General features: G+C 39.3%; 1 protein-coding gene across 4 annotated transcripts in view; it reads left to right on the top strand.

Moving 5' to 3' along the window:
* RFX3 (regulatory factor X3) overlaps positions 1–13,550 on the top strand; it is a 456,270-nt gene that overhangs the window by 181,614 nt on the left and 261,106 nt on the right. The window lies entirely within an intron of this gene.

The following is a 13,550-nucleotide window of genomic DNA, read 5'->3' as shown; positions in this document are numbered from 1 at the left end:
ATGTAATTATGTAACTAAAATATGTCAGTCTACTTATGGAGCAGCAAGCATGGCTACAGGAACCAGTTAACTCTCTTTATATTGTCTGACACTCTAAACTGCTAAAAACACAAGCTAAACATATAACTTCTCGCTAACTTCGTGTCTTCAGAACAGCAGAATTGTAATCCTCTACCGCAGAACAGCATTCAGCTATGCTCTAATAAATACATCACACAGAGTTCGTGATTGACTATATAGTACGGAGCACAAGTCCATGTTAAATTGCCACTGTGGTGTGACATACATATGTCTACCATATAAAAAAAAAAAAAGATATATTCATTATATAGAGAGTGTGTGTGTGTGTATATATATATATATATATATATATATATATATATATATATATACATACACACAGTATACCCTGGGATTGGGAGCATAATTAATTTCAGAAACATGCTTGTAATCTGAAGCACTTGTATGAGCGAATTTCCCCATGAGAATTAATGGAAACAAATGATTTATCCACAACCATTTATTCATAGGTCTTTTAATTTATAGTCCATATAAAAAGATTATAGCAATGTGTTAGATTGTGTAACCATAAAATGTCCATCCACAAATGGCAACCTCCACAAAGGGATTAGAACCAAAATCCAGCAGGAGCTACAGAGTATAAAAGAGAAGAGAGGCACCTCTAAGTGTAGCAATATGGTTACATTTAACCACTTCAGCCCCCTTCCTGACCAGGCCATTTTTTACGATACGGCACTGGGTCGCTTTAACTGACAATTGACAGTCGTGCGACATTGTACCCAAATAATATTGATATCCTTTTTTCCCACAAATAGAGCTTTCTTTTGGTGGTATTTGATCAGCTCTGCGGTTTTTATTTTTTGCGCAATAAACAAAAAAAAGAGCGTCAATTTAGCAAAAATGCTAAATTTTGTAGTTTTTGCTATAATAAATATCCCAAATGAAAAAAATAATTAAAAAAATGTCCTCAGTTTAGGCCGATGTGTATTCTTCGACATATTTCGTAAGCGTATATTGATTGGTTTGCGCAAAAGTTATAGCATCTACAAAATAGGGGATAGATTTATGGCATTTTTATTATTTTATTATTATTTTTTTCTTTTACTAGTAATGGCAGTCATCTGTGTTTTTTATCGGGACTGCGATATTGCGGCGGACAACTCGGACACTTTTGACACATTTTTGGGACCATTGACAATTATACAGCGATCAGTGCTATAAAAATGCACTGATTACTGTATAAATGTCACTGCTAGTGCAGGGGTTAACACTAGGGGGTGACCAATAGGTTAACTGTGTTCCCTCAGTGTTCTAACTGTAGGGAGGGGTGGGACTGTGTAGGAGAAGAGAGAGATAGGTGTTCATACTTAGTATGAACACATGATCTGTCTCTACTCCCCTGGAAGACCCGGGACCATTTATATTTATACAGCGATCCGTGCTAAAAATAGCCATTGATTACTGTATAAATGACACTGGCAGGGAAGGGGTTAACACTAGGGGCAATCAAGGGGTTAACGGTGTTCCCTAGATGTGTTCTAACTGTGGGGAGGGTGGGACTGACTAGGAGAGGAGAGAGATTGGTGTTCATACTTAATATGAACTCACAATCTCTCTCCTCTCCCTTGAGAGAACCGGAATTTGTGTGTTTACACACACACATCCCGATTCTCGCTCTGTCACGAGTGATCACGGGTGCCCAGCAGTCATTGCGCCCACCGGGCACGCACATTGGCTCTGGGGACACGCGGCAGGTGCCTGCTGTTTTAAAGAAACAACATACAGCTACAGCGATTTGCCCAGCCGAGCCAACCTGCCGCAGTTATACCAGTCGGCTAGTGGTTAAAGAAGGTACAACATTTAGCAACTCACATGTTTGATGATTAAAATAGGCAAGTCTAGATATGCAAGCACCTGGGGTAAAGCTGTCCACATAGACCATCCCCCGCACCGCTGGCTCTCAGCGCTGTCAGTCTGCAATCGTGACTGGGAAGACTACCCTGCAGTAGAGCGATCTGAATTCTGTTAGCATGTGCTTCCAGTGTCTTAAGCACATCTATCTTTGCACTGTGGAGCATATGGCATATTATTATGTTCTTATTGAAGATTTACTGTAAATGTTTCTCTTGGTATTTTGCAGAATTCTGTCAAATTTTAAAGTAATTTGGAAACCAACCTAAAAAATGGTTTTAATAAAAATATGTTTTGTGAGGGAGTAAAGTAACCATCTTCATACAGTAATTAATTTCTCTGACTTTGGGACATTGATTGGCCGCTCATGTTTTTGCTTCTAACTTGTATGTTAAACATACTGTAAAGGCCTGTACACACGATCAGACTTTTTGACAACAAACATGCAAATTAGCTGTTTTGTAGCAACATCCGACCGTGTGTATGCTCCATCGGACAAACTTTTTTGGTTTTCGGACTTTGTTGGCTGTGCGAACTGACAAACTTTTTGACAACATAAGTCCGATGGAGCAAGGATCCGGCTCCATCCTCACCCTTCATTCACTGAATCTTTGCTGGTCTTCAGGTCCCGAGCACAAGCATTTTTCGGCTTCACATCTGGCTTCCTGCTGCACATGCATGAGTCACGCTGCACTTTGCGAATTAAACCGTAGCCTTCTGAGGTCTGTGAGGCATGTCTAATAACATTGTGGTAGCAGGAAGAGGAGGGGTTTGATCGATCTCCTAGGCAATTAGAACAGATGAGAGAGTGGGTACCTGCCAAAACCATCCCCACCACCACCCTGATCCCCGCTGTACATACGTCCAATCATCCTGAGCTGTCAGGGCTCCCGCAGCTGCTGTCCAGGGATTTGGAATTCATGCTGTTCTCCCTCTTTTACATCAGTGATTCCAGGATGGACCAGATGGATTCTGATTAGTCAGCCTCATCCATGTGAGGGTGTCCAGTGTTATTCACCTTTAAACTTTTTACTAAAGGTGAACTAACCCTTTAAAAGGCAGAAAGCAGTGCACTCTTCATTAGTTAGCAGGGCACTTTGTAAGAGCTTCTTAACCAACTCAAACACCATGGGGTTGATTTACTAAAGACAAATAGACTGTGCACTTTAATAAATGAGCAGAAGCTTTGCTGACTTCCATCATCCAATCATGTGCAAGCAAAAGTGCTGTTTTTTTAATTTTCCTTGCGTGTAATTGGGTATTCTATGCAAAGTGAAGCTATACCTCATTTACTAAGCTCTGGGGCAATTGCACTTTGCAAATTGCACAGTTTATTTGCCTTTAGTAAATCAACTCCAATGAGTGCAGAACTTTGTAAATTACTTAGTAAAATGTTGGGCACACTGCTCTTAACATTTCTGACCACATATTGTCCAAGTTCTGTTGTAGCTAGATCTACTCTATAGCAGAACTTGATTATCATTCTCTTAAGGCACCGGTGTGTGTTCTATGTTCTGTGATTGCACTGACATTGACATCTTTCATTTGCATGCATATGATCAAGAACCAATAACTGTTGTTCCTGAACACGATTACCATGACAGCTATTCAAGGTGATCACTAAAGGATTGTTTACAAGTTGGCAGGGTGCAGCTTTTATAGTGTAATACAATGTGTATAATAAAATATATGAAAAAAGCATTTTTTTATGATTAAATGTTAAAGTGACCCGTTAGCACATACAGTGTCTTGAAAAAGTAGACCGACACAAAGTGGCACGTAATTGTGAAGTGGAAGGAAAATGATAAATGGTTTTCAAAATTTTTTACAAATAAATATATGAAAAGTGTGGCGTACATTTGTATTCAGCCTCCCTGAGTAAATACTTTGTAGAACCACCTCTTGCTGCAATTTCAGCTGCAATTCTTTTTGGGTCTCTACCAGCTTTGCACATCTAGAGAGTGAAATTTTTGCCCATTCCATCACATAAAATCCCAATAAAATACATTTACATATTTGGTTGGAACATGAGAAAATGTGGAAAATTTGAAGGTGTATGAATACTTTTTTTAAGGCACTGTACCTTTTAAAAGAAGGGTCAATAACTTTACAGGTGGCCTGTGTCTTGAAACGCAATCATTTTGCTGTTCCAAGGTTGTTGCAAGTATTTCATGCTTTCTAGCATACTAGCTGGTGAGAGGAATCACAGTGTGAAGGTAACATCTAATGGGTCAAATATCTGCAGCAACCAGGTAGCGGCAGCATTTCAAGGCACATGCCCCAGGAATGCTAATTATTTTGTCAAAAGTGGAAGCTCCACTTATCTGCCTCCCCCCCCCCCCCCCCCCCTTCCAGTACCACATTTGGCTTCTTTCTGGGGCAGCGGATACCTGTTTTATACCAGTTTTTATTTTTTGCTCTTTAAACAAAAAAAGACTGACAATTTGGAAAAAAAATATATATATTTTTTACGTTCTGCTATAAAACACATCCAATAAAAAAAAAAAAAAGAATTTCTTCATCAATTTAGGCCAGTATGTGTTCTGCTACATGTTTTTGGTAAAAAAAAAATCCCAACAGGCTTATATTGGTTGGTTTACGGAAAACTTATCGTTCCTACAAACTATAGGATATTTTTATGGTAATTTTATTTTTACCAGTAATGGCGGCGATCACCATTTGTTAGCAGGACTATGACATAACGGTGGACAAATCGGACACTAAGTGACACTTTTTGGGGACCAGTGACATTAGTACAGTGAGAGTGAACTGTATTAATGACACTGACAGGGAAAGGGGTTAACATCAGGGACGATCAAAGGGCTAAGTGTGCTCCTAGGGAGTTATTCCTAACTGTGGGGGATGGCATAACTGGAGGAAAACACAGATTCGTGTTTCTGCTTAGAAGAAACACAAGATCTCCATTTTCCTCTCTGACAGAATGGCAGTCTGCCTTGTTTACATAGGCAGACTGCCGTTCAGCCTCTCCTGTCAATGATTGGTGGATCCTGGCAGGCATCGCGTCTGCCAGACCCGCTGATTGGCTCCCACTGTGTCCAATCACAGCGGGAGCGGGTCGCTGATGGTGCGCACTCGCCCCCAGGCCCCCCGTAAGAAGAGACAATGTACAGATATGTTGTTTTGTGCAGCCCGCCCTACCTCAGTATATGTGCAGTGGGCGCGCCTGAAGCAGTTAAACAGATACCTTTCTTCCTTCATTAAAGTGGTTGTAAACCTAGGACATGAAATATAAACAAAGCATATCCCTCTATAGTGTGTACCTGTCTCAATTTAGAGCACAATTCAGTTTTCATGATTTCTGTCTGCTCTCTCATTCTTCAGCATGAGTCACTTCTGACAATTTTTCCTGACACTAAGAGAATGTAGAATGTGACAGGAGAGGGATCTCCAGCAGACAGCCTGTGATTGAACACCTCCGCTTTGTCCCTGTATGTTGTGTGAAGGACCTTGTCCCTTCCTTCCTATCAGCTCTCAGAGCTCTTGTACTGTGTGTAACTTCAGTTCTCTGCTCCCTATATTATGAGTCTGTGAAACTACTTTTCATCTGTGAGTTTTACAAAGTTGCACAGAACAAATGGCCGCAGATAAACAGGTACAACTTATGTAGGAAGATTTGTTTCACCCCTATGCATCCCTGGGGCAAGTCACTTAACTGGGTATATGTAAGGGTTTACAACCACTTTTAACTTAAAGACATCTTAGATATTCAAATTATCCATGCTTGTACATTGAAATCACAACTGGCTGTAATACATTTCTATACAGATATAAACAGGAGAGCTGAGATAGGGAAGAGGGAACTGTCGCCTACAGTTTTCACATCTGCTGCTTGCCAAGGCTTATGTGTTAAATGTATAACATTTTGGTTGTGGTTTTAATGGACTAACCATGAATACTCAGTACAGAAAGGTGTTCCTGACTGAATAAAAGATTTATATGTAGACAGGGCTGAGACAAGGGACAAGGGAGATGGGAGCAGGAGGGACAGCTGACTCAGTGCAGGGTTTTTATGCTGGGTGAAAGTAATTCCATGTAACAAGCTGCACCCTCGTCAGTACAGGTGCCCACCAGGGAGTGTTGGCAGACTGTTCTTGTTCCTTGGTCCCCATGTCATTTTGCATATCGCAAAACCAGAGACGGGAAGAAGAAGATGAAACCTTGTTCAGTCCCAGGTGGGCACCATGCAGAAAAAAGGAGTAAAACTACTGATTAAAATATTGTGAGAGTCTCAACAAAGAGTCCTCAAAGAAAGTTATTGGGAGATGAAGGATAATAAATGTGAGCCAGTCGGGCCGTACTATAACACAAACTGTTAAACACTGAGAGCTTGCACTCAATAGGAGAAAGCAGGAGGATAATCAGCACGGATGCTTATTTAATAACCAGTCAAGGGACTTTGAATATACAGTATCTATTTCTACTGTTTGCCTGGAATATAGATTTAAATGCTGCAGCATTTTTTTCCCACTGAAACTGATACAGCTGCATTTCTTCCTTCTAGTGACACCAGCAACATAGAGGCATTTTCCTTCCAGTGACCCCACAGAGGAAGGATACATTTCCTTCCATTAACATCATTGGCGCAGGATCTAACACTATTTTGGCCACAACCTGTTGAAGTGAAGTGTTGTGTGCGGCATTATTGGCTCTCCCTCTTCTCTGCCCCAGAGGAGAGGGGTGCAGTTTTGGCATCTTCGCCATGAGCACATGATGACATTGTCCCAGACATTGTCTGGTTATCCTGCACCTATTTATTTGCATTAAATGGATTGCTTTTTTTAAAATGTTGTTATACCTTGATAGTACATGAAAATACACGTAATATGACTTCTGTTGGCCCCTCGATGCACATCTAGTTATTAAAAAAAATATAGACAGTTCACATCTACACAACACATACTTATGAACTTATGGTTAAACTGTGGTCATGTGTTAGACCCCTTTTACACTGGGGCCACCACCCGTGCTTTAGCGCTAAATCACTGATCATTTTAGCGGCACTTTAGCGCTGTTTAAGCAGTGCTTTTGAGGCTTCAGTGTATGCCCAGACTCCACTTCCACTGCTAAATGAGGAAACAAGATTTCTAACACAATGTGCACTTTCTAAAAAAATGTAGAAAGGAAAAGACATAATTTCTACACATAAAACATATGTATGGAGACTTGTTTCATCTTTGTGTATCATTTGAGGCTGTTCACTTCACTGGGTATATGTGAAAGTTTACAACTACTTTAATGCAAGATGTGCTTTAAAACTTAACACAGTCTCATTGCTTTCAATGAGACATTTGTTATCTGTATTCAAGGCCAATCATCCTCAGGCAATCCCTCTGTTTGCGATTACATGTGAGTGGCCGCTATTAAGCCAGCCATATATGAATCAAATATCGGCCGGTTCAGCAGGGACCTGCTAAGATTTGATCCATCTATGGGCAAGCTGATTGTACACAAGTTGATCTATCAATCGACTTGGGTACAACCAGCCTTTCAGATTTTTTACATATAATTACTGCTGGTGTTCTATCAGATTAGCAAACCCATCAGATCAGCGAATGGAAGTGACGCTCCGTCAGCTGGGCATACGTTCCACGGGTTCACTAATCTGACAGAACAGCAGCATCAGACATTTTGCTACACCCATCTAAGCTTGAATTGCAGGCAGAGGGCGGCAGCAGACATCTTACTACACCCAGCTAAGCTTGAATTGCAGGCAGAGGGCGGCAGCAGACATCTTACGCAGACATCTTACTACACCCAGCTAAGCTTGAATTGCAGGCAGAGGACGGTAGCAGACATCTTACTACACCCAACTACGTAAAAACAAAAATAATGATGAGATGGGGCAAAGGACCAATCACAGTAAAAACTCTCTTTTTTTTCATAAAAAGAAGGGGAGGGAAGGGGAAAAGGGGGAGATTAAAAAAATATATAATAATATCCAAAAAATGATTATAGTCAATAAAAGTTCAAGTTCAAAGCACCAGTGGCAGCAGAGGAGAAGCACCACTCTCTAGGAAAAATGTAATGCAAAGAAAGAAAGAAGTGCGCCAAACTAAGTGCAGTATGTATAAAATTGCATTTAATATGATAAAAACACACAGCCAAATGGCTAATCACAGAAGTTGATAATGGTCAGTCATGTCTATATAATGAAGGGAGAGTTATTCAAGGTCACTTGTCCACGGAGGAGAGAAGATGGTTGATTGCTGATAAAATCATCAGAGGTGGTGTAGTGGTGCAGGCTCTGTTGTTGTAATTTTAAAATCACCGCCTTGTAGATGCTGTAATAGCAGCGGTGTATGGTCTGTGCAGCGTCCGGCGAGCCGAGAGGCCGGAACCGGAAGTGCGCCTCAGCGTGGAACGCAAGCTCCGTAGACAGGAAGTGACATAACGACCAATAAGAAGACGCGTTTCACAATATCTATTGTTTCCTCAGTTCTATCAGTCAGAGCAGGAAGTGGGACATATATATATGAGCACAGGATTGTTATACACAGCGGAACAGTTGGCACACATAATTACAATGGATAAAAAAACGGATTAATTCATATAAATTGAAACGGAAATTGAGCTTAAAAAAGGAGATTCATTATAAAAAAGAAAAGTTCATTATAGAAGACCATATGAATATACATTTGGATATGCACATATGAAAATTATAAGAATTCATAATGGGTACAAAAATAGTGGGAAAAAATATATTGATTAATTCAGAGATAATTATGAAAAAATGAACAATACAATTAAAAAATAATAAATGAAAAAAATATTAAAAATAAAAATGAAAGTAAACAATAAAAAAAAATAGAAATAGAAAATGGAGCAAAAAATCTAAATCAAAAATAAAAATAAAAAATATATAAAAAAATAAATAATAAAAATAATAAGACGAAATATATGGAAAATAAAATAAAAAATATTAAATAACGAAAATGAAAATAAAGATAACATTAAAAATAGGGAAATAACTGATTGGCAAATCAGTAAATGATATATGTGAGTAAAAGAACAAACATTAAATATTATTGGGATATATGATGTATGAAAGATGTGGGAAGTGGTAGTAAACACCTAGAAATAATGGTTAAGGAGGAATATATTACAGGAAAAAGGAAGAGTGTATCTGGGCTAAAGGAGAGCAATATATAACCCAGTGAAGGGCAGGCATATACGCACATACGCCCCAAATAAATGCATATTATATATGCATGATATAAATGCATATATAAATAAATACACTTCCATGCAAGCCACGCATCGGGATTTCTATTTCTTCGTTTAAGCCATGAGGTGGCATAGTATTCAAAGAATATATCCAATAGGTCTCCTGTTTACAGAGACGCTTAAAACTCTAAGCTGGGGTGAATTTCTCCGGTATCGATTTAATTATCCAAACATTAAGATCTGTGATTTTTTTTCTGATGATGTGCAGCAAAGTGTCAAGCAACACTATACTTAGGATTTCCTGCTTGGACAGCACGGCGATGATCTCCAAACCTTGCCCGTAAGGCCCTGATGGTTCTACCTACATATAAAAATTCACAGGGGCAGGAGATGCAGTAAACCACATATGAAGTGGAACAATGAAAAAAGGAGCTTAGGGTATAGGTCTTACCATTAGTTGTAAAAGATTTCTTACAGTGAGTGACATGCATACAAGTGAGGCAAAGTGCTTTTTTGCACTGAAACATGCCTAAAAGTGGGATTAGTGTAAGCTGTTTCAGCATGCCATTTTTATGAGAAATTGAAGATTTTGTTTTGCTTAGGGCAATCTTGCTCTTAATGTTTGGGGCCCTGCGGTAGGCAAACTTTGGTTTGTCAGATATACAGTGAGATAAATGTGGGTCTTGTTTAAGAATAGACCGATGTTTTTTGAGAATGGACTCCATTTTTTTTATAACTTGAATGATATTGTGTAATGAACCGAATGGTGGGTGCTGTGTTCTGTTTTTTAGAATCAGGTAAATTTTCATTTTGATACATGGTATTGGCCTCTTCGATGAGTTTAGGCGGATAACCTCTATCAAGAAATGTTTCTTTCAGTGATGTGCTTAGGGAAATGTAATCATTGTACAATTGCATCTTAGCCTATGAAATTAGCTTTTTGGCACATTATTTTTCCAACTGGGGTGATGGCAGCTGGAATAATACAGAAACGAATTTCCAGCCGTCGGTTTCGTGTAATTTTTGGCTATGATATCAGAATGAAATAGTTCCAAATCCAGGAAGCATATTGATTCAGAATCCATAACAGAAGTGAATGTTAGGCCAAAGTCATTATTATTACAGTAAGCAATGAAATTGTTGACCGAACTTACAGAGCCATCCCAAACAATAATAATGTCATCAATATATCGGCCGTAGAAGACCAGGTGTGCCGAGAAGGGGTTATCTATCTCTACACACCTGGTCTCCCACAGCCCCATGGTCAAATTCGCATAGCTGGGGGCAAAATTTGCCCCCATAGCTATGCCCTGTTTTTGCAGATAGAAGTCACCATCAAATATAAAGTAATTATGCTTTAGACAAAAACGGGTGGCAAGGAGAATAAATTCAATTTGTTGTATGTTGAGAGAGGGATCATTGTCAAGGAAATGGGCTACAGCCTGGAGGCCAACCGTATGGGGTATCGAGGTGTATAAAGAGCACACGTCTAGAGACACCCACCTGTATGTTGGTTCCCAGGTGTATGGTCTAAGTAAATCTATCAGGTGAGTCCCATCTCGAATAAAAGAGGGGAGACCCTGAGCCAGGGGTTGGAGGAAATGGTCTATGTAGAGTGAGTAGCTGGTAGTAATACTATCCATAGAGGCTACTATAGGACAACCTGGTGGATTATTAGTATCTTTCTGAATTTTTGGTAAGTGATATAAATATGGTACTTGAAAAAATGGTTTCTGAAAAAAAGTATACACCCAGCTACGTCTTGAGGTTCAGAGTAATTTTGGCAATAAAGTGAGCATATATATATATATATATATATATATATATATATATATATATATATATATATATATATAATATATTGACATCTGCGAGTCTGTTTTGATGTTACATTTTGAAAAAAGCTGGACACCAGCAGTAGGAAGGTGGCGGAGGCCATGTTGATACCCCTTGCATTACTCTGCGCTAAACCTTTTAGACTTTCAAAATTAAACATCAAAACAGCTACACAGGTGTCAATTTACTATATTTATTTATATACACTCACTTTATTATTAAATTACTCAGAAATTCAAGCCGTAACTGGGTTTAATAATATATCCGATGCTGCTGTGCTGTCAGATTAGCAAACCCGTGGAACGCATGCACAGCTGACAGAAGGTCACTTCCGTTCGCTGATCTGATGGGTTTGTTAATCTGAGAAAACACTGGCAGCTATAGCCACTAGCAACAATCTGACAACCAGGAAGGCTTCCCATGTCTCCCTGCCGGCAGAGCACAATAGTGCTGTGGGAGGCATTCCCCCATCAGTTGATTGAGAGAAAATAGTCTATGGGCTGCTTTAACAGCTCTGAAGCCTGCAGCTAATCCCCGGGAACCCTTGCTGGGTCTCCCACATGTAAACACTAAAGGCCTCATTTGCAAGTGTGAATGGGGCCTTACTGGATGGATTACCAGGTAAAAATAAAGTGACAAAAAAGCCTGGGTCTTCTGGTGGGATGGGAGAGCCCAAGAGAGCCGTGGAAGGCAGCTGATGTCCCTGCCCACTGCTTGTAGCAGCAGTCAAGCAGCTAGTTAGCTCTTACAAGCGAGCCGACTGCCAGCTCTAAAAAAATAATTGTACCGCAAGCACTTGAAGTCAAGCGACATACCGGTGCGTCGATTGGCGGCAAGTGGTTATAAACGGTGCAACATAACAATTGTAACTGCCATCATTTTGAACATTTTCAACAGCTTATTCTTTTTGCTTCCAGAAAATAAAGCTCTGGTGAACTCCATGCCCAAGAGGATTAAGGCTGTGCTGGAAAATAATGGTGGCCACACAAGATATTGATACTTTATATATATATCTATATATATATATATATATATATATATATTGATAATAGTACCTCACAAACAAGCATGCACATATGGTCTAGGCTATATTGCTTGTTTTTTTGTTTTTTTAAACACCAGTGCTTTGCAGTAGATCATTTATTTGTCTGAGCTACTGTATTAAATGCATAAAAACACTGATGTGCGTTAAATAGCTGAGCTCTGTTTTTTTATCTTGCACAACAAGAGGACCCCTGGAGTGAGTCTTTTGTTTTCCATTCTCTTTGCGAACATCTATTATTATTTCTAAAAATACAGTGAGAGATATTTAGCTTTTCATCCTTGTATAGTTTGTTAGTTTTCCAGAAAGAAAATTTGCAGTGGAAAGACTTAAGCAAAAACATAGTTTCCTGTGGATTTCTTGTATTTACAATCATTTGGCCTGCATTTACAGAGTGACCTGGCTTGTGTGCTACTACCAGGTTTTATTATTAGCTCTCTGCTTTTGTGCTGCATGTCCCCAGCTCAGTCACAAGCACTTATGTCTGCTGCAGACAACACATGCCATTTTCTGAGTTTGCCAAATCTTCCCATGAAACAGAAACAAATAATGGAACATTATAGTTAGCATCTATAACTTAGAAGACAAAATAATGTTGATTTTGTCTTCTAAATTTCTCAGTAAGTGTACTTGAGCCTTCCTTGCATTTTTTTCTGCCTGATTTATAGTCATATGCTTTGCTTCAAATGCTGTTTCTAACATGTAATTAATACAATTTTTACATATTTGTTAGATATTGCAGTCTCTCTTTGAGATTCCTGAAGAAGGAATTAGACATAGAAATAATAATACAAAACATGTTGGATATCAGGAGTATATTGGATGGCGCTCTTTCCCTTGTACATTCTGCAAGAGTTTCTGCAGATATATTGTTTTTTTCTTTTTCTTTGTCATTGTTTATATATGTCTATACCCTTTTTTTGTACTAAGTCATTAACCCCACCCATACAATCTGTTGGGGCATCCCTTCCGTTATGTATATAAAAGATACCTGTTCACAGAATCTTTCTTCATTTCAAACCTCACCATAATGGGAAAGACCAAAGAGCTGTCATAGGATATCAGGAACAAGATTGTAGACCTGCACAAGTCTGGACCATCAGCAAGAAGCTTGGGGAGAAGGAGACAAATGTTGGAGCAATTATTCGCAAATGGAAGAAATACAAAATAACCACCAATCACCCTCTGTCTGGAGCTCCATGCACGATTTCGTCTCATGGGGTAAGGATGATCATGAGGAAAGTGAGGGATCAGCCCAGACCTACATGGGAGGGCTTGTGAACAAACCATTGGTAACAAAATACACCGCCATGGATTAAAATCCTGAAGGTCCCCCTCCTCAAGAAGGCACATGTACAGGCTCATCTGAAGTTTGCCAATGAACATCTAAAGGATTTGGAGAAGGATTGGCAGAAAGTGCTGTGGTCAGATGTTACCAAAATTTAGCTCTTTGGCATTAACTGGACTTGTGGTGTTTGGAGGAAGAAAAATGCTGAATATGACCCTAAGAAAACCATCCCTTCAGTCAAACATGGAGGTGGAAACAATTGTTTCT

Source organism: Lithobates pipiens, unplaced genomic scaffold (assembly GCF_037356315.1).
Source record: "Lithobates pipiens isolate NorthernLeopardFrog02 unplaced genomic scaffold, aLitPip1_a1.2 Scaffold_13, whole genome shotgun sequence".
Lineage (NCBI taxonomy): Eukaryota > Metazoa > Chordata > Amphibia > Anura > Ranidae > Lithobates > Lithobates pipiens.
Note: the sequence above shows the minus strand (reverse complement) of the source record. Positions and strands in the feature narration are given on the sequence as shown.